The sequence below is a fragment of the Quercus robur genome, chromosome 11, assembly GCF_932294415.1.
Source record: "Quercus robur chromosome 11, dhQueRobu3.1, whole genome shotgun sequence".
Taxonomy (NCBI): domain Eukaryota; kingdom Viridiplantae; phylum Streptophyta; class Magnoliopsida; order Fagales; family Fagaceae; genus Quercus; species Quercus robur.
In genome coordinates, this window is record NC_065544.1 from 49,106,243 (window position 1) to 49,120,859 (window position 14,617).

The following is a 14,617-nucleotide window of genomic DNA, read 5'->3' on the forward strand; positions in this document are numbered from 1 at the left end:
GTCTTCTGGAATATTTAACTATTTTCTCATCATGCCATGTTGTTATGAAACTTACGCATTTGATAGTTCCTGCCTTCCAGTATTGTTGCATATATTATGACAATGTCTTTTTGGTGTTGGAAACTTGGAATAGGGTTGATTAGTTGTCTTAGGCTCTGAGTAGGCCTTATTATGCCTAGATGCTTTGTGTATATACCATGCCTTTTAATTGTTGTGGTAGTTATTAAGCATCCTTTGGGGCTCATGATTGCTTGCATACTAGAGTTTTCAAATTTCAATGTTGACATTTTCTTTGATTAAGGGTGTAACTGTGTAAGTACTAATTATAGTCAGGAAACAACTGTTAGACCACCATGTTTTTGGAAATGAGTTTGTGATTGGTTTGCTTTTTACTTTTTCTTTTTGTGATAAGTATGATTGGTTTGCTTTCTTAAAATCCTACTATATTAAAATAAATAAATAAATAAAAGAGTAACATCTCAACCCATGTACACAGGAAGTGTATATGGGCTGCTTTAAATATTGGCAATAGAATTTTTCAAGACCAAGACCTCATTCTTAAAAAAAAAAAAAAAAAAAAAAAAAAAAAAAAAAAAAAAAAAAAATTCAAGACCTATGAATGATTGGGATTTGGACTCTTTGTTGTCTTTCATGTCATTTGTTTCTGTCCCTACATTGGTGGTTGTTAAACATACTTGACTATTTAACATTATAGCATATACAATACACGGTTCTAGTTCGTAGTGCTGAAGGAGAAGATTATGAGCCTTGGGGACTTTTGCTTTATTTCTTATCAATCTTTAGCATATACAATAGTGGTATCAACTATATGCTTTATGTCTTATCAATCTTTACGAGGGGTCTTTTGCTTTGACAGATTTTAAGCTTTGTTTATTGAATAATATATCTACTTCTTCCCTTTCCATAATGTAATCTCTGCTTGCTTTGCAATAATTGTGATAATTCCCTAACACTGTTGTCTTCAAGGTTGTCTCCATGGGTCACTCTAGGCTTTGCAAATTGCTTTTGGATGACTCAGACGATGATGAGATAATGAGGTGAGTTCTTAAGGGTTCAACATCACAACGTAAACGTCGTCGGTATATTGAACGTGATTTTTTGGCAGGCCATAAAAGATTTTATCTCGACTACTTTGTCGACACATCAGTATATCCTCCTAATTTATTTCGGAGGAGATTTCGGATGAGTTGGTCTCTTTTTCTCGGTATTCAATCCGCAGTGGAAACTTATGAACCTTACTTTATCCAAAAAAGAGATAATGCCCAAAGGCTCGGTTTATCTTCTCTTCAAAAGATAACAACTACACTTAGGATGCTTGTGTATGGAGTGGGAGCTGATTTTATGGATGAGTATGTGCGGACTGGAGAATCCACTACAATAGAAAGTATGAAAAAATTTGTTAAAGCAGTGGTTGATATTTTCTTTAAAGAATACTTGAGGTCCCCAAACAATGAAGACATTGCTAGACTTTTAGTCAATGGGGAAAGGCGTGGATTTCTAGGGATGCTAGGAAGCATTGATTGCATGCATTGGAAATGAAAAAATTGTCTGATTGCATGGAAAGGTCAGTACTTTGGTCACATTCGTGAGCCAACCGTTGTTTTGGAAGCAGTGGCATCATTTGATCTTTGGATATGGCATGCATTTTTTGGGTTACCTGGGTCAAATAATGACATTAATGTATTAGAACGGTCTCCTATATTTTCTGAGCTCGAACAAGGACGTGTTTCTGCAGTTAATTACTCAATCAATGGCCATAAGTATACAATGGGATACTACCTTGCTGATGGCATATATCCGAAGTAGTCAATATTTGTTAAAATAATTCCATCTCCACGAGGACATAAGAAAAAATTATTTGCAAAAGCTCAAGAGGCGAATAGAAAGGATGTAGAGCGTGCATTTGGAGTGCTTCAAGCAAGATTCGCAATTGTGCGTGGGCCTGCAAGATTTTTCTATAGTGAAACGCTCCAAGACATCATGAAAGCTTGCGTAATTCTTCATAACATGATCACTGAGGATGAGCGAGATGTAAATGAAGTGGTGGAAGTAGATTATGAGCAAATTGATGACAATCCTACTATACAACTGTCACGGGAGAACACAAATGAATTTACGGAGTTCATTGAAACCCATCAATGTATTCGAGACCATAAAATTCATTCTCAACTCCAATTAGACCTCATTGAACATTTATGGCAATTACAAGGGGAGTTGTAGGAACTTAAGTGTGTGAGTTATGCATGTGGGGTTTTATTGTAATTTGATATATGTATGAGTCTTCTAAAGACAACATTGATAGTTATGTATGTGGATTGGAATTTTTTTTTTTTTTTTTTTGAGAAACTATGTGGATTGTATATGTATATATATATATATATATATATATATGTGGATTATAAAAGTTGGTAGATTGAGTACATTGTTATTTGGCAGGTTGCATGTATATATATGTATGTGGAATTTGAAAATTGGCAGGTTGAATACATTGATATTTGGCAGATTGAATGTATACATATATGTATGTCGATTTTTTAAGTTGGCAGGCTGAGTACATTGATATTTGGCAGGTTGCATTTATATGTATGTATGTGGATTTTTAAAGTTAGCAAGTTTGAGTAAATTGATATTTGGCAAGTTCTTTCTCAAAAAAAATGAAGAATTGGCAGGTTCTATATATATATATGTGTGTGTGTGTATGTGGATCATTAAAATTGGCAGGTTGAATACATTAATATTTGACAGGATGCATCTATAAATATGTATGTGGATTTTACATCAATATTTGACAGGTTTGATGGAATATATATGTATGTGGATTTTTAAAGTTGGCAAATTTGAGTACATTGATATTTGGCAGGTTCTTTCTCAAAAAAAAAAAAAAAAAATGGCAGTTGTTGAAATAGTTGGAAATAAATTGAAAAAAAAAATTGGCAAGTTGTTTAAATAGTTGGAAAGAAATTGAAAAGAAAAAAAAAACTGGCAGGTTGTTGAGGATGACCGTTGGAATGGTTGCATTTGAAAAAGCTGGGAATAGTTGAATTTGAAAAAAAAAAATGACGGTTGGAAAAGTAATAATAAAGAAAGATTAAAAAAATAATATTTTAATAAAATGGTAAAATAATAGAGTTTTGGGATGTTGGGTATATTGTAAGATGATATGGTATAATTGATAAAGTATTTTTTTGGATGGTAAAATAAGATGAGATATGAGATCTGGATGTGGATGCTCTTAGTGGTTTGGAGTCATTCTGTAGGATTTTTATATTGCTAAAGTTATGAGAGTTGATTGATTGGACTAGCGTTAAGGCAGGTTGCAATGTGGAAAACCTGGGTGAGATATTTCAACATGTTACAACCATATATTTTGTTGTCGTTTTTACATTTTCTTAATAATTTCTAAATTTATAGTTAGGTTTGAGAGGATTTTTTATCTATAAAGATTCCCTTTAGTCTTTTCATTGGTTTTCTTGATTTTTTCTTATGTTATGTTATCATGCCTTGTCATAGTGACAGAGAACAACCTAGCTCTGGTACCAAATTGAGTCGTTTACACTGATAGATTGATCATCGGCTTCAAAATCACATCCAACTTGCATCTAAATCACTTGGTGTAATATTTGAACATGGTGTTCTTGGCTCTACTGATGTTCTAGGTGGCATATTATATGCACACTAAGGTTCCTCCTGATTTTATTGCAGTTTGCACATCTTGAAGACACACCGACTCGATGGAGCTAACCTATGACTCCTATTTTATGAAGCTTGAGATACCATCTCCTACCAAACAGAATCCCAGGAGTGGGGATCCATGCAATGTAATATACTAAAACCATTCTTATGAAAATTATGTTGTAAAAAGTTGGAAAGTTTTATCTATGAAGCATTTTTTTTGTCTAATTATATAACTTCTCAAGTCCCGCAAGTCAGATGCCTCAGTTGTCAATATCCAACATATCCGTAAGAGTAGTATTAGAGGCACAATTTTTTTTTTAACGTTTTTATTTTTAGTTTTTACAACTGTTGATGTTGTTTTTATGATTGGAGAAACATTACTTTTATCTTGTACTAATTCACCTTTGACACTTCCTTTGTAATACAAAAATTACAACAAATCATGTCAACTATATTGTGAAAGAAGTTATGATCCTAAACTTATTGATCAATAATTCTCATAAATACTGTACTTGAATTAAATAATGGATCTCTTCGCTAAGTTGCATAATTTCCCAATTTACTTGCATGCCCTGAATTTCAACCGCGTCAAACATTGTCTTTTCATCTAGCAATGACAATTCTTCTGCAGCCACTGCAATACAAGATCAATAGTCATTATCAAACCATATAATTTGGACACATCCCAGAACCCTCTAGCTAGATCAATTAAATTTGCTACCATCACTGGTTGCTAAGCTACCTTATTAGGCCTTGGTTTAAAACCCAAATCAAAGTTATCCATGGGTCATTCCACACATATATATTTGTCACTTGCTTACTATAGCACCCATTTAATCACATACGTACCACACGCATGCTCATTTGAAAAGTTTATTTTTATCAGCTTATTATTAGGTTTAAAAAATAACTTATGCAAATGTACAATTATACCGTAAAATAGTAATTAAAGTTTAAAAAGTTGGACATATACTAAATTAATTAATTAAACTGAAAGTAAGATGTTTCAAGCGAGAAAACATGGTATATTATAGCAATAAGTTTAGGGAAAAAACACTTTTTGCAATTTCATTTACAATTGCTAACACAATATGTTGTAATTACTGTATGATAAAGGTAGTATTAGTGAAAAAATTATCTTATAAGTCAATCTTATGAGATAATCTCTAACATGTGTGGGTCTTGTATGTTGTGAAAGAAATGTTTCATATGATGATCTCATAAAACATCTTGTCACATTAGAGTGAAATAAGATGAATATGCTGTTACTTCAATCATAACAAGTTATTTCAGTCATTATGAAAAAAGCTACATAAGAATTTTGAGCTCCAAAGCATTCACCTGCAGATCAGTTAACTATTTCAATGGCTGCCAATTCAAAGCCACAATTTTGTCTCTTCTCATCGCTGCTTCTTATTCTTCTACCTATATTACCATCTGGGTCGCACTGTACTGTCACAGGCCATGGGTTCTCAATCGAAGAAGCAACTGTACATGATATCCAACTCGCTTTCAAGCAAATCAACTCACCTCAAGGCAACTCGTTGAGTTCTACCTAAAACAAATACGCAGACTCAACCCAATCGTTAAGGGGGTCATGGAGGTGAACCCAGAAGCACTACACCTAGCTGATAAGGCTGACTCGGAGCGCAAATCAGAAGCATCTGGGTCACTCTCTGGGTTACATGGTATTCCCATTCTGCGCGAGGATAATATTGCAACCAAGGATAAGTTGAACACTACGGCTGGCTCTTATGCACTGCTAGGCTCAGTGGTGCCTAAGGATGCTGAAGTGGTGACCAAACTGAGGAAAGCTGGGGCTATCATCATAGGAAAGGCTAGCTTAAGCGAGTGGTCTCAATTCAGGTCGGAATCTGTAACCAATGGCTGGAGCGGCAGAGGTGGCCAAGGAATAAGGTACGTGATTTGCATTGATTCAATGTGTAATAGTCAGATTGTATGGATTGTTTAGTCCCTGTGCCCACACCTAATTTCACACCATAATAGTGTGTCAACTTGTGATGGATTACATCAATTATATATGAAATCACTACTGGTACTTGAAGAAAAGTAAAATTATTGTGTTCCAATCTACAATTGACACTTAAAAATGCCGTGAAATTAGGCGTCAATTTAGGTGTCTCCATAGAGTGCTCCTTGTTCATTCAGTCTATTGACTATTACTTCAATTAATAAATTATTTTCTAAGGTTTATTTTTTGTCAATTTAGTCCAATATTAGCAAATGGTGCAGTTTTGACGTTCTTTTTTTAATTGAAATAACTGGTAAAATTCTTGTCTAAGTCAATACATGTAGACAGTAGCATGTCGAGTTTCAATTGCAGCCCCCTTTTTTTTTCCCCTCTTGTTTGTTATAGTTTTAGGGGTTATATATATAAATGTATGTTGAGAGAGTTAAAAACGTTTGCAATTGTTATAGGAGAAGAATGTACGAATAAGAATGTTGAAACACATTTAGCACTTAAATATTCATCCACATATATCATATAATCTGGATTTGGCCAATTTTTCTTGGTATGTAATCAGAATTGGATGAAATAATTAACCGTTGGATGTGCACGATAGTATGTTCTAAAAAGAAAGACATGAACAAGGTGTCAACATCAATGTTTTGTGATGATGTGCAGAATACCTATGTTCTATCGGCAAATCCATGTGGGTCAAGTAGTGGATCGGCTATATCAGTGGCTGCAAATTTGGTGGCAGTGTCATTGGGATCTGAGACAGATGGCTCTATTATTTGCCCATCCAGTTCTAACTCAGTTGTGGGCATTAAACCAACAATTGGTCTCGCAAGCCGCGCTGAGGTCGTCCCAATCTCTCCTAGGCAGGACACTATTGGGTAACTTTTTTACAATCTTCTATATCAAAATAGATTTTTTCTTTGCTTATTGGGGTCATTGCACTAATAGTCACTTAAATAAATAAGGAATTGGTGGTTGCTGTAAAAATAAGTTTGTTAGTAAAAGAGAAACTAAAATTTTAAAAATTTTCACCCGCTCAATTCCAATTGGTTGTATAATTCCAATCTATATAATATTTAAAAGGTGAAAGCCAAAATGTAATATTTATTATTACTACACTCATGTTAAACCACATCATCATAACATTTCGATCCATTTGGTCCATTTTGGTCTAGTTTAGTCCATTTCAGTCTATTCAGTCCACCTCAGTCCATTCGGTTCACTTCAAATCACTTTGGTCCAATTAGATCCACTTTAGTCCATTTTGGTTCATTTAGTCCAATTCGGTCCACTCGGTCTAATTTAGTCCAATTCAATCCACTTCAATCCAGTCAATCTACTTAGGTCCATTTTATCTACTTTGGTCCATTCAGTCCACTTTGATAATGCATTGGAGGAGAGGTTTATGTAGAAAGATAAGCTGCTTTATTGAAAATTATGCCACGTTCTTAGCATAATGTTGGTAGATTCTTGAGAAAATTACATTTTCTTATGTTATTAAAGTCTTTTTTTTCTAATATAAATGATAAATTTACTTATATCTTCTCTTTAAGCCATTCAAAATGTATAGATAATGAACCGTTTGTAAGGATGTTAGAAACAAATTACAACCACACATTACATGATATACAAAATATCTCACCTTATATAATAATGAAATGAGATTTTGAGACCTGAGATACTTCAAACTAGCTATGCTAGCCAAGCAAGGGTGGAGAATGTTACAAGAAAAAGACTCATTTCTCTACTAGTGCTTTAAAGCTAGATATTTCCCATGGTCCCACTTTCTTGATGCTATTGAGTCACCAAATTGTTCCTATGTTTGGAGAAGCATCATGGTAGCGTTACCCATTCTGAAATCTGGATGTTGTTGGAGAGTAGGAAATGGCTTTCCATCTGAGCTCATTCGAATAGATGGATCCCTAACCATCCAACAAACAGAATCCTTTACCCTGCTAATAAAGAAGAAAACTGGGTATCTATTAGTTGTATAAGGAATATCAAATAGTGCATAATCTAATAGGTCGTATCAAATAGTCAGCAGCACCAACTATATGAGAAATCCACATGTTCACAAGTCATGTGTGAACAATAAAAGCTAGATACCATAGTCAATTGCTAGATATTGACAAGGGGGCATTGAATACATATGATGAGCTACAACTACAACAATGATTAATTATCCTAACAAAGCTAGGTTAATAGCCTATGAAGCATGGACGCGGCTGGGAGGGTGCCGCATCGGAGTCTGATGAGGGGTGCAGTGTCCAACGCAGTTGCCCACGCGTCAGTGCCTCGTCTAAGCTTTTTTTTCTTTTTCTTTTTTTTTCATGGATTCACACCAACTCAACTCGATTCATGCTGAACCGAGCAGATTCAAGCCAAAATCAAGCAGTATTGGCCGAATCGAGTCGTATTGGCCGGCAATCGAAATGGCCAAAATGGACCGAAATTAGCCTTGAATCATGCTGGAACAGCCGAAATCGGCTTTGAATGAGGCCCAAACATCCTAAATCTGTCATTACTTAATTTTATTTTGATTATTTGTTGCTTCTTTTGTGTGTGTGTGTGTGTGTGTGTTTTTTTTTTTTTTTTTTTTTTCTTGCCTTCTTCTTTCTTTGTTTTGTGAATCAAGGCATAGTAATGTGTTTTTTAAGAATATTTTAATAGTAAAAATATATAGAAAATATAAATAAAAATATTTTTAATAATTTTTTAATCGCCGCACCCCGCACACCCACACCAACTTTTTCAAAAATTACCGAGTCCCACACTTGCACCCGTACCAGAATCTGGAAACACACCCGTGCTTCATAATAGCTAATGCAAATTTAACAATTTTGCTTGAGTGAGTTTTGAGTGAAGGACTCAACAAACTTTTTGTCTACTTTTAATGTTCCACTCCAGTAAGTCTTGCTTTCACTCAAGTGTGTTTGAGTTCACTTGTAGCTCTTGACAAGCTTTTGGCCAAACTTTAATCTCATAATTACATTATGCTTTTCACATGTAACATCTAAAACCTAACGAGTAATATTACGTGTAATTTTGAAAGAAAATATACTCTATCTTGATTTTTTTTAAACTTGATTTTCATGTATAATAATTTTATTATTGTGTTAACTTTCATCATTAATTTCCCTTGAGATATGATGGTTACTATCAGAAGGATCAGCTTCAAGCTTCAAGCTCCAAGCTACAACTAGAGCAGGACAAGCATAAAGACTCAATTGTTGTTTCTGTATAAACGACTTGTAGTAGTTCTGTTTTTAGTTCTTTATGCTATTGGTAGTTTAGTGTTGGTAATAATAGTGATTTTTATTGACACGTGTAGGTAGCTGATAGGTGTGTTTTCATATTGTTAGCTTTGGAGGGAATAGCTCCAAATAATTTGGGATTAGTTAGGTACTTCAATCTGGTATAAATACCTTTGCTTGTACAGTTTTCATTTTGGTTAATACAATACAATCTTCATCAAAATTCACATGGTATCAGAGCACTCTGAGCTTTTCTAAATTCTTCTTAGTCTCATTCCAAATTTTCTTTCACGCTTGAATTTTATCACAAGCTTTTCTTCTGGGATTTTCTAGAATTTTGCTTCAGAATCATCTTAGTCTCATTCTGAAGAAGATTCACCTCATATTTTCTCTTTTAATCTTGATTTTTCCTACTTGGGTTCACTGTAATCTAGGAAGTACAGACAATTCATTTGGGGTACCGTACCCTTGTCAAATCTGTGTCCTACCCGCCTTGTCATATTATAATTTTTCAAAAGAAGTTTGTGTCACACCTATACCTATTTTCGTGTCTGTGCTTTCTAAATTGTAATGCACAATTGAGAATACAATAAAGATATATCTACTAGGACTTTATATTGTGAACGTAGGCCATAAGACTAACCCACATATTTGAGCTCACTATGACCCAATAGATGATTTCAAATGAACAATTTAAAGTCCCATATCTTCAAAGGTAAATTGGTTTCTCTCTCTCTCTCTCTCTCTCCACATTGTTCACACTAAGCATGAGGGGGTGAAATTCCGAACACTCCAAACATTGTTTACTTGTCTTGTCTCCAAACATTTGAATATATATATATATATATATATATATATATTAACACACATCCAAAGTTTTCAATTCAAATAAATGGTACCAAAATTACAAGGCAAGTAAACATGTGTCCTACAATTAGCAACTCACCTAGGAAGCACAGATATTTTATTTGAGGTGCTATACATGTGTCCTACCTGTACCCGTGCTTCCTAGCAACTCACTCTAGTAGAAAACAAACTACACATGTATGTGGATTGTGTTCAAGTTACCCTTGTTATTCTTATACACCACATAATAACTTTTTAAGTAATCAATATTTCAAAAATCTCACAATTGAATTACATATTCTCTTTATTTTAAGACATTTCATGTGAATCGGATGCTATTTTTACCATTCCATCTACAGTTTTAAATAAATTTTTTTTTTAATTTAAACAATGATATAGCTAATAATCTCATATCATATTTAAATTTTGCAGGTATTTAAACTATGAGAAGAAAATCTAATTCAACTGTGGATTTTTTAAAATTCGTATCTAATAAAAAAAAATATTGAGTATTTTAGTTATAACTTGAACTCAACCCCATATATATATATATATATATATATTAACAATTAGTCAAATACATCACAATCAGCAACTCACACTAAGAGAAAACAAACTACACATATAAATTAGCAATTTGTCACACACAATACAATCACTATCAGCAAACTATACATATATAAATGCATGGTAATACTGCGAATAAAAACCACAATTAAATAAAAATAAAAATAAGATAAAAACCTTCTCTATTTTTTTCTTCTTCTTCTCATCTTCAATTTCCTGATTCTTCTCCGAAAGCACCTGAGAATGATAGAAACGGAAAGGTGAGGTTGCGTTTTTGCAAACAAAGAATTCAGGATCATCAAACACAAACAATCAGCAACTCCGAATTTGTAAATTGAAAAATTACCATTTTGTGATGTATATTTGACAAATATTGGACATGCCATTGTGTACGCCTTGCTAACAGCCTTTCACAAACTCGCCCCGCCGCCTGTGTCAATTTCTTTCTTTCTTCTATCTTCTTCACTCTTCAGTTTTTATATATATATATATATACACACACACACATTTTTGAAGAAGACGTTAGTGCACATATAATGCACATAGTGTGACTTTGTGCACAAAAAAGTGCACACAACGGTACACGTCACTTATGTGGCAACGCCACATAATTTACTTACAGCCATGTCACTTCCCCACCCAAATAATTAAAACCACGTCATTATCTCGGTTCCGTAAAAGTAGGTACACATCTATGAGAAAGTATCCCTTAGAGGGGCTGACGAGACACATATTTGTGGGTAATTTCAAAGAATCTTATCTTACTCTATATTTTATTAAAAAATTAATTTTATTTTTATTTTTTAATCATTTTTCTTTCTTCACATGTTGGGCTTCCAAATTATAATTCTTGGGCCATTTTAGGCGGGCTTTATTTTTCACTGTCTCTCTCTCACTTCTACTTTCGGTGAGTTTAGAGACTACAGAGTTCTCTGCCTCTCTCTCTTTTTCTTTGATCTTTGATATTAGTTAATATTATAAATCACAACTCAGACTATCAAATCAACTAACAAAAGTTTAGCAATTTTTTCCTCTAGAGATTCAAATGAGACAGAGATCAGATATTCCCGTTATAAAAATAAAAAAATAAAAAACAAAAAGAAGAAGAAAGAGATCAGATATAATACCAAATCTGTCGTCACTCTCTCTCTCTCTCTCTCTCTTTTTGGCTTTAGCCCTTTAGTTTTCTTTTCTTTCTTTCTTTTTTTAATTTTTTTTTTTTTTTTTTTTGCATGGTTTTGTTTTTGAATGTTTTTTGTGCCGATAAATTTCTAATTTTGTGGGGCTTGTTAATTTTTTTAATTTTTAAATCAATTATTTTTTATAAAAATATAATTTATTGAACTAAATTACTAAAATTAGTATATATTAAAAAAAAAAAAAAAAAACAAAAACAAAAAAATTGGGGGGCCACTGCCCGGCCTTACATCTAACCACAGCTCCGTCCCTGTCATCAAGTGATGAAGATTTATTAGCATGGCCATGCAGGAATATTGCAAAAAACCTCCTTCTTGAATTTGATCAAGGGTCTGGTACTCTGGTAACAAAGAGAAAGCAGCATTACAAGATGTGGCAAGCCTGAAGAGAGTTGGTTTTGTGAAGTTGATGATAGAATCCCTAACTTTACAAATTTTCCCTTATCTGACCAAAAAAAAATTTTCCCTTACAGTTTTTTTTCCTTTTTTTTTTTAATTTTATTTTATTGAAACTTTCCCTTACAATTGTTAATAAAATTAAAAATCAGACAAAAATTTATTAATCGCCCCCCCCCCCCTAAAAATTTAGAATTTGCACTCTTAAACTTTAGAATTTGGCCCTCAAAATTATCGAATCAGTGCAGTAGAAGTAAAACAATTTTCTCAAAAAAAAAATAAATAAATACAAGTAAAACAAAAACCTAAAAAAAATAAAATAAACGGGTACCAAAAATACATGCCAAAAAATTAAATTTGGTAAAAAAATAGACTCATTCGGCCCATTGCATAGCTAGTCAACCCAAGCTCTCTAAATCTTAACATAATCCCAATTCCCCTTTTATTTTATTTTATTTAGAAAATTTCAACTTATGACGTCCAGCTCTCTCAATAATAGTCTTTTATCATCAAACTAAAATATTAATTGGTTTTTTGTGTAAGTAGAAATTGAACTTCAGATCTCTTATTTCAACCAACCATTAGAAACATTAATAGATTGAACATCTATATATACTATAAAGGTTTTACTAACATATGCCTTAAGAAAATTTTTATCGGGAATTAAAAAGGCTATTAAACTTTTTGACAGCTTTTTCAATTTTTGATAAATTTTTTTTTTTTTTTAAAAAATGAATTGTTAATGTATGCACTTAGGGCATACATTAACCAAACCCATTCTATAAAATCGAAACCTTTGATTTTTTTTTTTTTTTTTTTGACCTCTCTATATTGTGCTATGAAAGCTTTGGAGCCTCCTTAAATTTCCACATCATTTTAATTTATTTATTAAATACCATGCAAAAGCTTTGGAAACCCCAACTATTTTCTATCCAACGCTATTGATAACTTTGTAACTCTTCAAAAACTTCAAAAGCCACAAATACTTCCTTAGAATTATCCTAAATTTGTTGATCTAATGCTTCTCTTTTGTATCTTGGTCTCTTCTCTTCTTCTCATTTGTTTCTTGTGAGCTTTGCAATAAAATTTTTCATCGTGGTCTCTGAGTGTTCCTATACTTTGGGTCTTCTTCGTTTTTTCTGTCAGATCTTTTCTCCGTTGGTTACCGCTTCTCTATTGGTTTTTGAGTTTTGCTTTGGGTTATCAAGTTATGATTGACGAAAGGTTAAAAGAGCCAATTGCCAAGACTTTTGATTTTTAAAATTTGAAATGTAAGGAGATAAGTACATAGTGGAAGAGAACATGAGGAGGAGATTAATGTAATACAAAATTATATTAATAATACAAAATTAATGTATTACAAAATTATATTAATAATACAAAATTCTCCAAAGGTTCTGTTTAATAATAAATTTGCTCTTACTTGTAGTGGTGTTATTCTAATGCTAAATTTAATAATAATAATAGTAGTAATTAAAAAAAATTGTCCAACCCATGGGTCGAACCTGACCCAACCCAATCCACGTGGATTAGGTTGGGTTGGGTTGAACCCCTATGATAGGTTAGGTTGAGTTAGATTTTTTTTAATCCACTATGGTGGGTTGAGTTGAAAAAACTTCTCAACCTAGCCCATGCACACCCCTAAATTTAATTGAGAAAGTAACAAATTGAGGGTATTTTTCAAGGATGTGTATGGGTTAGGTTGAGGGGTTTTTTTAAACCTAACCCACCAAGGTGGGTTAAAGAAAATCTAACCCAACCCAACCCATCACCATTTGCTCATTTCTTAAACATAGAGGAGGAAATTTGTTGATTTCAAAGATAACGGGAGGGAATTGTGAACTACCTCAAACATAAAAAGGGAAAAATGTTTTTTTCCCATTTTTTTAAGGTAGTTATCTATTTATATTTGAGTTATCATTTATTTCTTCAAATGTTGAAATTTTTGACATTGAACCTCATAGATAGCTCAAAAATCACCTCTTAGATAGCTCATAGATGTGAACCTAAACAAATAGATATTGTTTTTTTTAGAATGTAATCATGAATTACAACTAATAATATTGAAATATCTTGTTAATCATCATAATAAAATCCATTGAGCCTATCTTAAAATTGGGAAGGTCACTAAATTCGAATTTAAATGTGCATAGAAAAAGAGACTACAAAAATAGTTAGTTTAATCAAATATATATATATATATATATATATAATTTTAGGACAATAATGAATATAGGCGAATACTTTATTGAGATACGGTTCATTTTAGAAATATAGTATTTATTTTTTTGTCATGACTTTTTTAATTCAGACTTTTGGTTATATTTAGCTTGGACTTGTTGAAAAAATTTCTTAGCTCTGCCACTGGATAAAGTATGATCTTGATGCATTGGCGAGTCCATATTTAGGACCTTGTGGTAGTGTTACTTTTGCCTGTGCATTTGGGAGAATCCCTGGAATTAGTGTCCCTGCAGGATATGATAGTAAAAGGGTTCCGACTGGTATTTGCTTTGGGGGACTAAAAGGTTCAGAGCCAAAGTTGATTGAAATTGCATATGGTTCGAGCAAGCTACTAAGATTAGGAAGCCTCCTTCATTTGAACCTGGTATGGTTGGTAACTTGGTAAACTAGTTGTTTTTTGTTTGAGCTGTTTCTTGATGACAGTACAATTAGCCACG

The 14,617-nt window shown here is 33.0% G+C and overlaps 1 pseudogene; it reads left to right on the forward strand.

Moving 5' to 3' along the window:
- Positions 1-2,001: 2,001 nt before the first annotated feature.
- On the forward strand, positions 2,002-14,570 carry LOC126705152 (probable amidase At4g34880; annotated as a pseudogene).
- Positions 14,571-14,617: the final 47 nt, after the last annotated feature.